The following is a 13,500-nucleotide window of genomic DNA, read 5'->3' as shown; positions in this document are numbered from 1 at the left end:
GAATGTCTCACATTATCAAAAGCTTGACAGAGGTCTAAACTCAGTAAACCACCCAGAGTACCAGTGGTATCAAACCAACCAACTGTGTTGCGGAAGTCCATTAGAACATCTAACATTTTGTTACCAATACTAAAGCCACTTTGGGCGTCATGCAGTAGATCAGGCATGAAAGGTTGCAATCTACGAGCAAGACATTTCGCAATAATTTTGTAATCACAGTTGAGTAATGTAATAGAGCGGTAATCACTCAAGACCTGGGGTTTATCTTTCTTCGGTATTAAAACAATGACCCCCGTAGCAAATGTGGTAGACACCTGGCCCGTCTCTAGAATATAATGAGCGACTTCAAGAAAGTCCGAGGCAATAATATCCCAATAACATTGATACAAAGTATACGGAATTCCGTCAACTCCTGGACTACTCAATGTACTACAAGATTTTACTACTTGGTGGATTTCGTTCATTGTATATGGTTGGGGCAAGAGGTGTGTTTCAGAGGTAGGAAAATTCACTTGCGGCAGAGGAAATGGTGGATCAGACAGTAAGATCAGGTATGTCATTAAATTTATTTTGGTATTCGGAGAGTATATAAGCCGCTATATCAGGTTGCTTCTGAAGGACATTCGCATCCCCTGTATGAAGAGAAGGAATACTGAGACGTTCTCGTCGGCGAGTTTCTTTTATATGTTGGTACATGGATAACCTTTCGTGTGGAATCATCAGAGGATCACGTCTTCTTGCCGTAAACCCTTCTAGGTTTTTGCGTTGCAAATTTAAAACTTTTGCTTTAAAAAATTGCAATCTTTGATATTGATCTGGAAGATCATTCCTGTGACTCAATTCTTGGAGACATTTGTGATAAAACTGCAAAGTATGTGTAGTCTGTATAGCCTGATCTTGTGCGATGCGCATAAAGAAGGTTTTGATATTGGGTTTAACCATTTTCTCCCACCAATTGAGAATAGAGTTGAAGTGGGGCTTACGTTCACACCATTTAACCCAACAGTTTCGAAAGTTTTCTTTAACTTCAGGTAAATCTAACAAAGAAGAGTTTAATTTCCAATAAGATTTACCCATTAACTTTCGTGGTACATCATAAGGGATCCATATTTGTACTGCAAAATGATCGGAAAAAGAATTACCACGCACATAATACATCACTTGTGGTGTACACAACCTATCACTAAAATAAAATCTGTCTATTCTACTCTTAGTACTGTTACTACGGACATACGTGTACAAATGGTCTTTCTTTTTAAAAATAGCAACATCCTGTAACCTAAGTCAATCGACTAAATATCGTAATTCAGGACTATAACTAGTGTCTCCTGTGGCATCTTTTCCAGGTCGAATAATACAATTATAGTCTCCTCCAAAAATTACATGATCATATGTCCGATTAAACATATATACTAACGTTTCATTAAAAAATATCTTACTTTCATTTATTTTATTATGCCCACTAGGAGAATATATATTAAGAAATAATACTTTGTTCCAAAGAAAACCAATAGCACGGCCATCTGGTGTCATGCGCAACTAAGAAATCTCAAATTCGTGCTTGATCAAAATTGCAGTACCTCTCCGGTTCACTCCCAAATTTACATAAGATTTATAACCAGTGAGATAAGTGAAATTATCTTCAACTACCTCTTGCAAAAAAATAATTCCGGGATCGTGGTCAAATATAAACTGTTTAAACAGTTCACGTTTCGTTTCCGAACTCATGCCATTAACATTAACAGTAACACAACTCAATAATGACATAAGTAAACACAGTAAACTTAGTAAACAAAGTAAACACAGTAAACACAGTAAACACAAGATAACCTTAACACTCATTTCCTGTTAAATGTAAACAACTAAAGGAAAACGAAGTATTCAGGTATTTACAGACGCCGTTTCAGAACAGTCCATATTGCTTGCCTGATTATCACCCGTATTTAGTTTCTTTTGTGAGGCAGTACTATTATTTTGCAGATGAAGCGCAATTTGTTGACGTGTCCGTCTTTTTGGCGATGCATTATCGTGTCTTTTATTCTCTAATTTCGAACGTTTAATTTTGCGTTGGCTAGATCGTAGTAACGGAAAATCATCATTACTATCGATGTCAGTGTCCTTGAGAAGGTCAGAGTTATTATCGTTTATATCAGTTTGAAGCACACAAGAAGTCTCTGTTTGCTTTCTATCGACACTCCCCGTTGTTGTTGTTGTTGAAGTGAATTGACTTTCAGTTACCTCGGTCTGAGCGAGTTCCACGGGAGAAACACCAGCTACTTCCTCTGGTGTTACGTCAGCTGTTTCTGCCTGTGTGTGGTTCTCAACACCTTCGCTTGAAGCTACAGGTCGAACATCATTAGAACTGAATTGAATTTCTTCCTTCGTTACATGTAATTCACTGTCCGTAGTACTAGATTGGATGGCAGAGGGGGGAGGTACAGGCACTTGACGGGGAATAGTAGGGGGTATAGGCAACACTGTAGGGCGAGTATTTAAAGGACAATTAGAGCGTTCATGTAATTCTGAATGACATCGTTGGCAAGTTTTTGGCTGTCCTTCATAAATAACATGTCCTTGATATTTTGAAAACATCACAAATGATGGAATGTTTCGTTTAAGCTGGACACGGGCAAGATAAATGCCATTATTTACAGTATATCGATATTTTCTAGACCATGCATCAGGTGTAACACTTAACACATTACCATAGGCACTTAAAGTCGTCTGAATACAATGAATCGAAGTCTCCGGGGGCAAATTAAATATGCGTAACACTTTCACTTCTAAAGTAGCATCATTTACCAATACTTTAGCAACGGCTCCATTATTATATTTGAAAGTGAGTTCACCATTAGCGTCGCTAAGAATCTGCTCCATTCGAGTTTTCCGCACTAATTTTAAATAAACACAACGCTGGGTGGTCGGAATTTGAATAGCAGCTATTTCGTCTTCTTGCAAATGAAAAGTTTCAAAAATCCAATCATGCAACTCAAAAGCACTAGGTTTCTGTGCGCCATTTTCAAATAGAAATTGAATCGTATTTACACGATTCATTTTACTTCACTTTTACAGGTCAACAGAATAAATCACGTACCTGCAATACACAGGAGCAATAAGCTCAGAAAATTATTAATAACAGTACGTCTCACTAACACTCGTATGCAACACAGTAAGAACAGTCTTCCGAGAACTCTTCCCCACGTCCGCTCTCGTCGACGTTTCGCACTCGTATGCTCGGCCACGAAAGACCGACAACAGTAATCGTTTGATTTCTGCTATTTAAATGCAACGTGGCAAGAAATGGATAACGCCAACCAACCAGAACTGTGTTTTTCGTTCCTACTTCCGGAAGCATTACTCTCCTGAGCTAGTCCTGTTGTACGGGAAGTTAGTAGGGTTGCCAACTGGCAGATTTTTCATCGGCCTGGTCAGAAATATTGATGTTGTTTTGATTAAAGCCGGTGACGGGTACAAACTTCTTACCAGCTCTTTATGACCGTTTTTTCCAAAATTGTGTCTAGTTCGAAGCAATTTAACCTAGTTTGAAGTATAGATTTAAAAAGTATCTTTCATTCTCTAAATCCAAAACTATCACCTTTCACCATTTATCAACAACTAGCAGCGTTCACCCCGCTTCGCTGCGGTCACCCCGGAACGCAATAAACTTTGTTACTTAGATAATTTTTACTTTTTCGCTTTCAAGTGATATGATAAAAACCATAGAAGATTGCAGTAAATCTTAACATTATATCGCCTGTCATTTATGTTAACCCGCCCCGCTTCGCTGCGGTCATCCCGGTGCTGGCATATTGTAAAAGTGTCTGTAAAAATAAGCAAATCAATTAAAAAATTTTAAACAGAAGATTCAAGCTATTTTCCGCTGTATATCGCCTGTCATTTATGTTAACCCGCCGAGTGACACGGTCATGCGGGTTGCATATAAATACGTTTATTTTTACCTATGATGAACTAATAACAAAGGATTTGTACGTTATGGACACTTGAATGGTCAATTATCTCAAGACACTGGTAATTAAAAATTAAAGTGATATGATAAAAACCATCTAGGGTCCAAATCCTAATAACCCCCCAAAAATGAAAGAAATTGGTTCAGCCGTATTAGCGTGATGAGCGGACAAAGGATTTTGTACGTTCTCTTTTATATATATAGATTAATATATTTTGTTCATCTATTTCGATAATTTTAAAGAAGTGGCAGTTACTGGTAAACAGTGGCGTATTTAGGGGGGTGGCTTCCGGGCTTAAGCCCCCCCCGAAATCTTACTTAGTATAGTAAAGTAAATGAAATATCTTGCAGAATTTTCACATTTCCAGGCAAAACCCTCCCCCCGAATGTTAGCAAAGCCCCTCCCGAAACAAAATCGTAAATACGCCACTGCTGGTAAATATAATAAAATGATTAATGCTGATTTCAATTTTTCATTTAAAGCACAAAGTATCTATTATGCTTATTAGTGAATGTACTAAGGATATGCAGAATACAGATGCTATGCACTTTTGTTCACGATAGTACATATCTTTCCCTTGGATGGGTCCGAACAGAGATACTTCACACTTAGACCTATATCATAGGGAATTTTAAAGAGGTGCCGGTTCTTTTTGTAGAGTTGGCAACCTTAGAAGTTAGCTAACTATATTTCTCCGATTCGGTGGTTTTACATACCATTATTTGTTTTTTTACTTAAAAATGTTTTCTTATTTAAAAAATGATTGCATTTCTTTGTTCGCAAACGTTTGTGTAATTAAGCTGCAACAACCAGTAACGACAGCGATTTATTGTAAAACTTAAAATGAAAAGATTTTACACTTTACTTTAAATACAGAAATAAATAAATATTAGCCCATGACTGATTTTTAAAAAGTTGTAATTTTAAATTATATTATTGCTTGTATGTTTACTTGTGTTTCTATTAGATGTAAGATTAAACTGAGAACATGATAGTTAACGTTTACGAATAACGTACGTTCGCTCAGAATTGCACGAGTAAAACAGTAATAGAAAATTATCAGTTTTCATAATTAGAGTCAATTTTAGGTAGTTATTAAGTAGCAACAGAATATAGGAAATATTCAATTTTAAGCAAATTTATGATGTAATAGATTTTCACTGAAATGTTACATGACAGTGTCGTGTTAGAACTAAATAACTTGAAGAGATGATAATGCAGGGTAAGGGGACTCAGAAGAATATATATATATATATATATATATATATATATATATATATATATATATATATATATATATATATATATATATATATATATATATATATATAAAACATAACAAGGTCTTCTAAAAGATTCTTCCAATTTTCAGAACTAAGGGGCCTGGCCCTCCTAGAAAAATATCCTAGTTAAGCCAATGCTGTTTGTGGCGCCTCGGGCAGTTGCCTGGGTTGCCTGGCCTTTGGTCCACCCCTTTGGTTGGCCTGGCCCAGGCACGTAGCCAAGGGGGGGGGGTCCGGGGGGTCCGGACCCCCCCCTTCGAGACCAGAAATGAAAAAAATTAAGGAAGGATAAAACATAATGAAATGACGAAAAGAAGGATCAGCGTTAAAAATTAAAAAGAAAACTACAGGAAGCTTTTGCTTACTCTTTTTTATGAGGAGATTTGTATTACTTGCAATATGGTGACGAGGTAAGCGAGATATTCTGGAAGAGTCAGGGAATTTGAAATTTCAAGAAAAGTTATGGAATTCTCAGAATTTCTGCTACTAGTCAGGGAGATTTCAAGCTTTCGAAAGCATAAGTGCCGTTGTGTAACAGCGTGGACATTTTAAATCATAATTTTTCGTCATCGCATCCTTGCAGTATCAAACATGTTATTTCAAGGAAAATTTTCTATTGCTCCTTTAACCTGTCATTTGGAGCCGACAATAGTTCACGGAATAATAAAAACAAAAATTTATGTTGAAAGAAAGTTCTGTTAGCATTTGATTCAACAGAGAAAGGAACGTATATATTGTAAAACTAGTTGAACATACACATGCTTCGCACAGGGGCTGTATTTGGAAGTCAACGCCTGTGGGAGTATCACCATGGATCTCAGCGACGGCGAAAACTATGGATTTGATACTAATATCGGTCATTTTGGGCTATATTTTACATGTCAAGGTATCCACCCCCCGCTGACTCCTGGCCCATATACAATTGTAACTAAATTTGCAAGTCATCGCTAATGGAAGTGTCACCATTGATTTCAGCGACCGCGAAAACTATGGATTTGATACTAATATCGGTCATTTTGGATTACTTTTATATGTCTTGGTATCTCACCCCCTCCGGTGACCCAAGGCCCGGAGCCGAATAGCGTGAATTTGGAAGTTAATGCGATCCGAGTTTCACCATTGATTTCAGCTACCGCGAAAATATGAATTCGACACAAATAGCTCAAGTGGTAGAGCGTTGGCTTCGCATTCGGGAGGTCGTGACTTCGAATCCATCCCAAGTGAGATTTTCCAGGGTTTCCCTCAGTCCTACCAGGCAAATGCCGGGATGGCACCTACTAAACAGGCCCTGGCCGATACCTTCCTAAATCCTTTCCATTGTTAATGTTGTTGGATATCCAGTGTAAAATGTCCTCTGAGCTGTATGTGGTAATTGTTAAATAAATAAATAAATAAATAAATAAATATCGGTCATTTTCTACTACATTTACATGTCCCGGTAAACACCCCCTGAGACCCCGCCTGGTTCGAATTTCGAGAAAAACGTTTAACTCTGGTCTGGAGCCTGGACCAAGGTATTCGTGACTAAAATTTGGTAACTCTCGGTCAATTTGTCTGGTTCCCAAACCGGTTCCGGTAAACGCCCCCCTGAGACCCCCCTGTTTCGAAATTAAAAAACCGCTTCGTCTTGATCTGGGGCCTGGGCCAAGGTATTCCTATCCAAAATTTGGTAACTCTCGGTCCACTCGTCTGGTCCCCAGGCCGCACACAGACAGACAAACACACAAACAAACTCTTTATTTTATTTATATTAGAAGATAGTTTACAAGACAGTATTGAGTATGTACTTTTTATAGTAATTGAGGTCATAACGAAAGGAAAATTGTTATATTTGAATAAACAGGAGAAGGACGTAAATATTGTAAAATCTTTTTCAATACTTTTTTTTTATTATTATTTGGCTCGAAATTTCTTCATAGTTTGTTATTAAAATACTTGCCAACATATCCTCATTTTATTGTGCTAACAATCCAATATATGTTGATAATAAAGTAATTTACATTGATCGAGCTTCTGGGCCTTCAGAATTTCATGTCACTTCCCCCCCCCCCCGTTACGAAATCCTGGCTAAACGGACCAATATATGTTCCAGTAAAATAGTTTAGAATGATCGAGACCCTTTTGTGATGACCACAATATTTCATGTCACGGACCCCCCCCTTCACGAAATCCTGGCTACGTGCCTGCCTGGCCTTTGCTAAGAACCAAACCTTTTTGGTTCCAACTTTTATAGCTATAGAAAAAAAAAACTGTAACAGATAGCTACAAGTTATTCTGCAATCGGTTCAACGTCTCAAGGGCCTCTGCTGTTTGTCCTGTATATGGATGGTCTCTACACGCACTTATCAGCTTAACCTAGTGGCCTTCTGCTTTTTGCTGACGATTGTAAGTTATACAGAGAAATATCGTGTCTCCATGACACGATTGCTCTACAGGAAGACATAAATTATCTTATAGGCTGGTGTGAAATGTGGCACTTGAAACTCAACAGTAAGAAATGTGACAGTATTACTATTACTTTGAAAAAGTCTCCAGTTCCCTCCACATACCATATCAACGATTCCCCTATCACACATTCTGCTAGTCACAATGATCTTGGTGTCATCTTTGATTCAAAACTCACATTCTCTGACCACATCTCCTCAATACTAAAGAATTCAATGCGCATGTTGGGACTTCTTTATCGATTCACCGAACTACGCACTGTTTCTTCATTAGCAACTTTTTATAAAACTTTAATAGCGCCCAAGATCGAATACTGCTCTCCCATATGGGCCATGGCAGCACCTACACATCTCTCCAGACTTGATTCTGTTCTCAATTTCTTCATCGCTATAGTAAGTTTTCGTGTTCCTGCACTTCGATCATTATCTAAGAAGGAACTCTTGTGACATCTTAATATTCAGACTCCTGAAGTACGCAGAATTATCTCCGACCTGAAGTATCTACATAAAATAGTTAATGAAAACTTAAGATCGGAAATATTACTTTAGGAACTATCCTTATGTGTCCCTTCCCGCATCACCCGGAATACCCACCTATTCCATCTTGCCAGTCCTAGGTTGGCTATTATACAGAGGTCTCTTTCTTTTATAGAATACCAAACTGTTATAATCAAGTAACAACTGATGTGGACATTTTTTCGAGCTACCCAGTGTTTGAAAGAGCAATTAAACGAGTTTTGACGGAATAGTTTTACTTTTACACTCTTTTTTCTTTGTTGTTGTTATTGTTGTCTTGTTTTTTTTCTTTTGTTAGCATGTCCCTGTGTAAAATTGCAAAGTGATGCTGTATCTGGGAATTTGTTCAATAAATAAATAAATAAATAAAGGTAAAGTATCATCACCAGCCACAACACTCTACTGAATCTTAAGTGGTTGAAATTTGCTAATACTTCTGGTTTCAACACTGGTTTCTAAGAACTAACATATATTATTCCTATATGGCGAAAGGGTTTTTTGCAGTCGATCCAGGCTCCCTCTATTCAAATTTACTCAAGTGGCTCAAATTTAAGATTTCTGCTTTAGAATTTATTGCCATATAATTAAAACTGTAAAAGACAGCAAATAATAGCTTTTTAATATGGATTCAGCGTCCGAGGAACAGGTTCTATCTTTGAATTACTCTATTACAACTAATAGTTATAGGTGAAATATTCAATATTGTTCTTCAAATTCAGGCTACTGCTCTTCCTTTGCTTTACAATTCAATTCTCTCTCTTTTTTTTACTTTCCCTTTACTAGTCATTTTTTAAATAAAATTGAAACATTTGTATTTCCTTTAAATCCAACCATATCTTTTACAGTAAAGTACCGTGTTGGGCATCAGTTTCATTCCCGTTTGTTACATCCATTTTATTAGTGTTTAGAGATTATTCTGAGCTACTAACTGATGAGCATAATCCTACGCCACGGCACAATATTATCAGATTAAACTCAAGTCTCTGTAAGAATAATTATATCAAAAACACATTGTATAACACTTGAATATAAGTAAAGTCTCAACTTTTCGTTCTTAAACCATTTTCGTTATATATAGAATAGCAAAGTTATTAGTGTATATTAGCTTCTCACTTTATTTAGATGTTTTCCATCAACATAGAAAACATCCTTTACCCAAACCTAAAACTTCAACACAAAATGAGTTTTCTCAATTATATACCGACAGTTTTGTCGAAAACACTAGAAATTATTGTAAAAGAATAAATATCAAATTTTCTCACTGCTCGAAATTCTCTAAGAAGTCTTCAGTTCGGATTCCATTCCATTTATAGTACAGTAACAACATTAGTAAAAATAGCAAATGATATAAGAGATGCAACTATTCTGATGCAACACATATATGTTTTGTTCTTAATGCACTTTCATCGCGGTTCCCTTGACATCATTTACTTGAATATAACGAATATGCGATGAACACACAACTCTGACTTCCTCTAATTTTGTCATACGTAGTTCATGCATAAAGGACTTGCTGCACTAGTAGGTTGGTGGCTCTATTGTAACGTATTCGTGGCGGTTACATTTGTATGTCATTCGTTGGTTTGATCGCAATACTCCAAGCAATACCAAATATACAAAAAAAAAAAAAAAAGCAAGATTGGCGAGTAGTACCAAACCATGTGTAAGTCATTTCAGTACTTCGAGCTGCGTCAAACTTTGTTGGTTTAATCACAGTATTCCAAGAAATAACATATTTATATACAAACTCATTTTTCACGCTGGCAGCCATATTGGATTACAGATTATATTCTTCGATATTTTGTGGATATTTACTATTAACCATAAACGTAAATACCACATTTCGCTTCTCTAACACCAGTGGTTTGAGCTGGACATGCGTTCGATACGTACTACGGCATTTTGAACTCAAGACGTTTCGTTTTTGAACATTTCGCATCTTTTCGTCACCCACTGATCAACATTCATGCCAAATTTGGTTTTCCTAGCTTCAGCAGTTTGGTATGTCTATCCTTTCGATATAGGTTTTAAGCAGTCATCTTGGATTCAAGGTGGACATAGATTTTCAATTAAGCTTTTGTTTTTATTTTGACCCGCCGCAATTTTGGACAGGGTTGCCGTAGAAAGTCGAGACGTGCTCCATCTTCTTTCACTTAACAAGAACTTTCAAAGGATGTGCTACCTCTCCTGCCATTTGAAACTTTTTAGTTGGACCCCACCTGGGACCATGTGGGGACCCTGGGACAAGACATTTTCACTTAAATCGTTGTACTTTGAAAATAATTCCACGCTTTCTTTCCTGTTTTCACATTTGTCTTACCGTTTCCGATTTATAGGCGTGACCATGGACTTTTCAATTAAGTTTTTGTTTACACTTTGACCCGTCGCCATTTTGCACAGGGTTGTTGTAGAGAGTCGAGACTTGCTGCATTTTCTTTCATTTTACAACAGATTTCAAATGATGTGCCACTTAACCCCCCTTGCTATTTGAAAATTTTGAGTTGGACCCCGTCTGGGACCCTGCGGGGGACCCTGGGGCAATTTTTTTTTACCACAAAAAGTTTGTCGTTGAAAATGGTGGGATACGTGTTGGCAGAGTTTTCCACTTACTCAACCATTTCCGAACAAATGACTCGGTTCAAACTATTCTGCAGGATATTTTTTTGTAGTTCTTACATTACAAAATATGTTGTAACTCACGATATTCTGCCCGGTGGCACGTATAACTTTGAGATCCATCTAGTTATAACATATCAAATGCAAACACAATTGTCTCGTTCCGATCTCAGCGGAGCCACTGCGTGACCCTTCCTTGTAAGTAGCACTGATCAAGCGTTAGGTTTCTGTGATGCGTAATTCCATTCAGTGTGACGAGAACTGTTGTTTACGAAAACCTGAATTGGTCAGATTAAATAAGAAAAAATTTATAAATGTTTATTTAGCCTTACATTTGTTATAGAAACTCAACAAAATGCTTCCCCAAAACATAAAAATGACGCTAATCCACTTCCTAGTAATATCTCGTATGTACCATTATGGCACTGTATACCAAGATTTAATTGAAGAACTTTCTTCTCAGTTGCTGAGAATACAAAACAGTTGCATAGATTTATATTTTACCTGATGCCATATGGTCATGTAACTATTTCAGGAAACAATACTTTCCTAAGGCAGACTACCAGTAATCATTATCCTAGATATTTTCTCTAATTAAAAGATTTCTCTTTTTTCTTTTCTTTAGTTATAGTGTCATTGAAGGCGATGTGCTTGGTGTTGAATTCACACACAAGTAACACTTCAAAGTGTTAGTCATTTTGTGTTATTTCAACACCTCATTTTTTACTATGTAACTATGTACAAAACTACTTGAACTGACATAAAATAAAGGGGTACTTCCCATTTACGTGGATAGTTGAAACTTAGCATGATTGTAGCTTTCAAGTACTAACAAACAGGAAAATTGCCAAAAGTTAATATTTTTAATTTTTAGGGGGTCTAAGAGGTGATGAAGAAATTCTCTATGTCAGCGTTTCTCAACCTTTTTCAACTTGCGGCACACTACGGGTGTAACTTGAATTCTCGCGGCACACTCATAGATATTATTTGTAAATATAAAATACCGCGGTATTTTTTCCTGATTACTGATCTCCTTCTCACAGGGAAGGAAGCTCGATCACTGGTTTTCCCCCGTGGTTAATCATTATGCTTACTTTTCACTCTAATTTAAAAATAGAAACAATTTAATGAAATGTTGGACTCAGGTTTGCAAAACTACGCTTTCTTTTTTCGAAAAATGTATCCAACCTTTCACTAAGAAGATAGATAACTAAACGTACGGATAAACAAATCTCTTGAGCTTTAAGACACATATGTAGGTAATTTGTATGAATGTTTACTTTGTCGAAAAGGTTTGAATGATATTTTAAAATTTCAAGTTACGAAATAGTCTGCAACAACAAAGGAGCAACAATAGTCACAACAATGATAACAAATACTTTTTTCAACATTAAAATTGTACACAAGAGTAACACGGTATGAAACTTAAAATTGTAGATTCACAGTAGAGGTTCATAGTAATGTGAAATACAAATATACATTTTCCCTTATGTCTTGCAATTTGATTTTTATAGAATTAATAATTTTCTTTCGATTTCCCCGCGGCACACCAGTGGCCCATTCACGGCACACCACTGTGCCGCGGCACACCGGTTGGGAAACGCTGCTCTATGTTATTTAAATTAGTAATTTTTGGGACTTATAATCTCATATTTTAAGTACTTGTAATTGGAATAAAAACTTGAAACTCCATATGCTTGTACGTTTCCGTTAGCGTTACTTAAGTAAATCACCAAATGTAAAAAAGTTCAACCATAGAGAGGTTTTATGGGGAACTAAAAAGTCTTCCCAATGTTATTTATATGGGACATCTTTTACACCCTAAAATGTTTAGGCACTTCCGGCAGGATTAGAATGATGAAATTTGGCATGATTGTAGACTTCCGGAACTAATTAGCAGGAAAATTGCTAAAAGTGAATATGTTTAGTTTTTAAGGTATCTATTGAGGGGATGAAGTAATTCTCATGTTATTTAAACGGGTGTTTTCTTGTGATATATTTTAGATGGTTGAAATACGAAAAGAAACTTGAAATTTGTAGAATTGTAAGTTTTAGAGGTTTGAGGCCGTAGACCGACCAAACGCGAGGGTCTGGGGACGGAGTCCCCAGCTAGCCAAAGACTAGTCTATCATATGTAACGCAACTTTGTGAACCTATCTATTAACTCCCCTAACTGTGACTGGATTTCAGTGATACATTGCTGATACATTAAATGCTTTAATACTGAGATCCAGATCGACGATATGTGTCATGAGAGCTAGGATGAGCTAACCCCCTTACCATGTACACGTGGTAATGATCATGGAGCTAGAAAGATGAAACAAACACCTCTCGCAAGCTTTTACACAACTGAACACAAACAAAATCGGACTTAATTGCTGAAAGATGCGTAGTTCTTGAGATCTAGCATGAAACATATCCAAATATTTATTTTATTCCGGGCTACAACCATCGTCACGCACTTGCTTTCTTCGCGTTTTTACCATGTCCTCACTTTTTCTCCGTGTAATATCATTCATGATTTTTTGCAATAGTTTATTTACATACAGAATCACTTTGTGGCATAAGCAGCAATTATCAGCACTCCTGAGATATTACGCCCCGAAAATGGCATCAAAATCACAAACTTAAACTTTCAGACCCCCACAAATCTACAGTGCCAGTAGTATCATA

The sequence above is a fragment of the Thermobia domestica genome, chromosome 3, assembly GCF_964235325.1.
Source record: "Thermobia domestica chromosome 3, izTheDome1.hap1.1, whole genome shotgun sequence".
NCBI lineage: Eukaryota > Metazoa > Arthropoda > Insecta > Zygentoma > Lepismatidae > Thermobia > Thermobia domestica.
The sequence above is the reverse complement of the archived record's forward strand: the minus strand, read 5'-3'. Positions refer to the sequence as shown.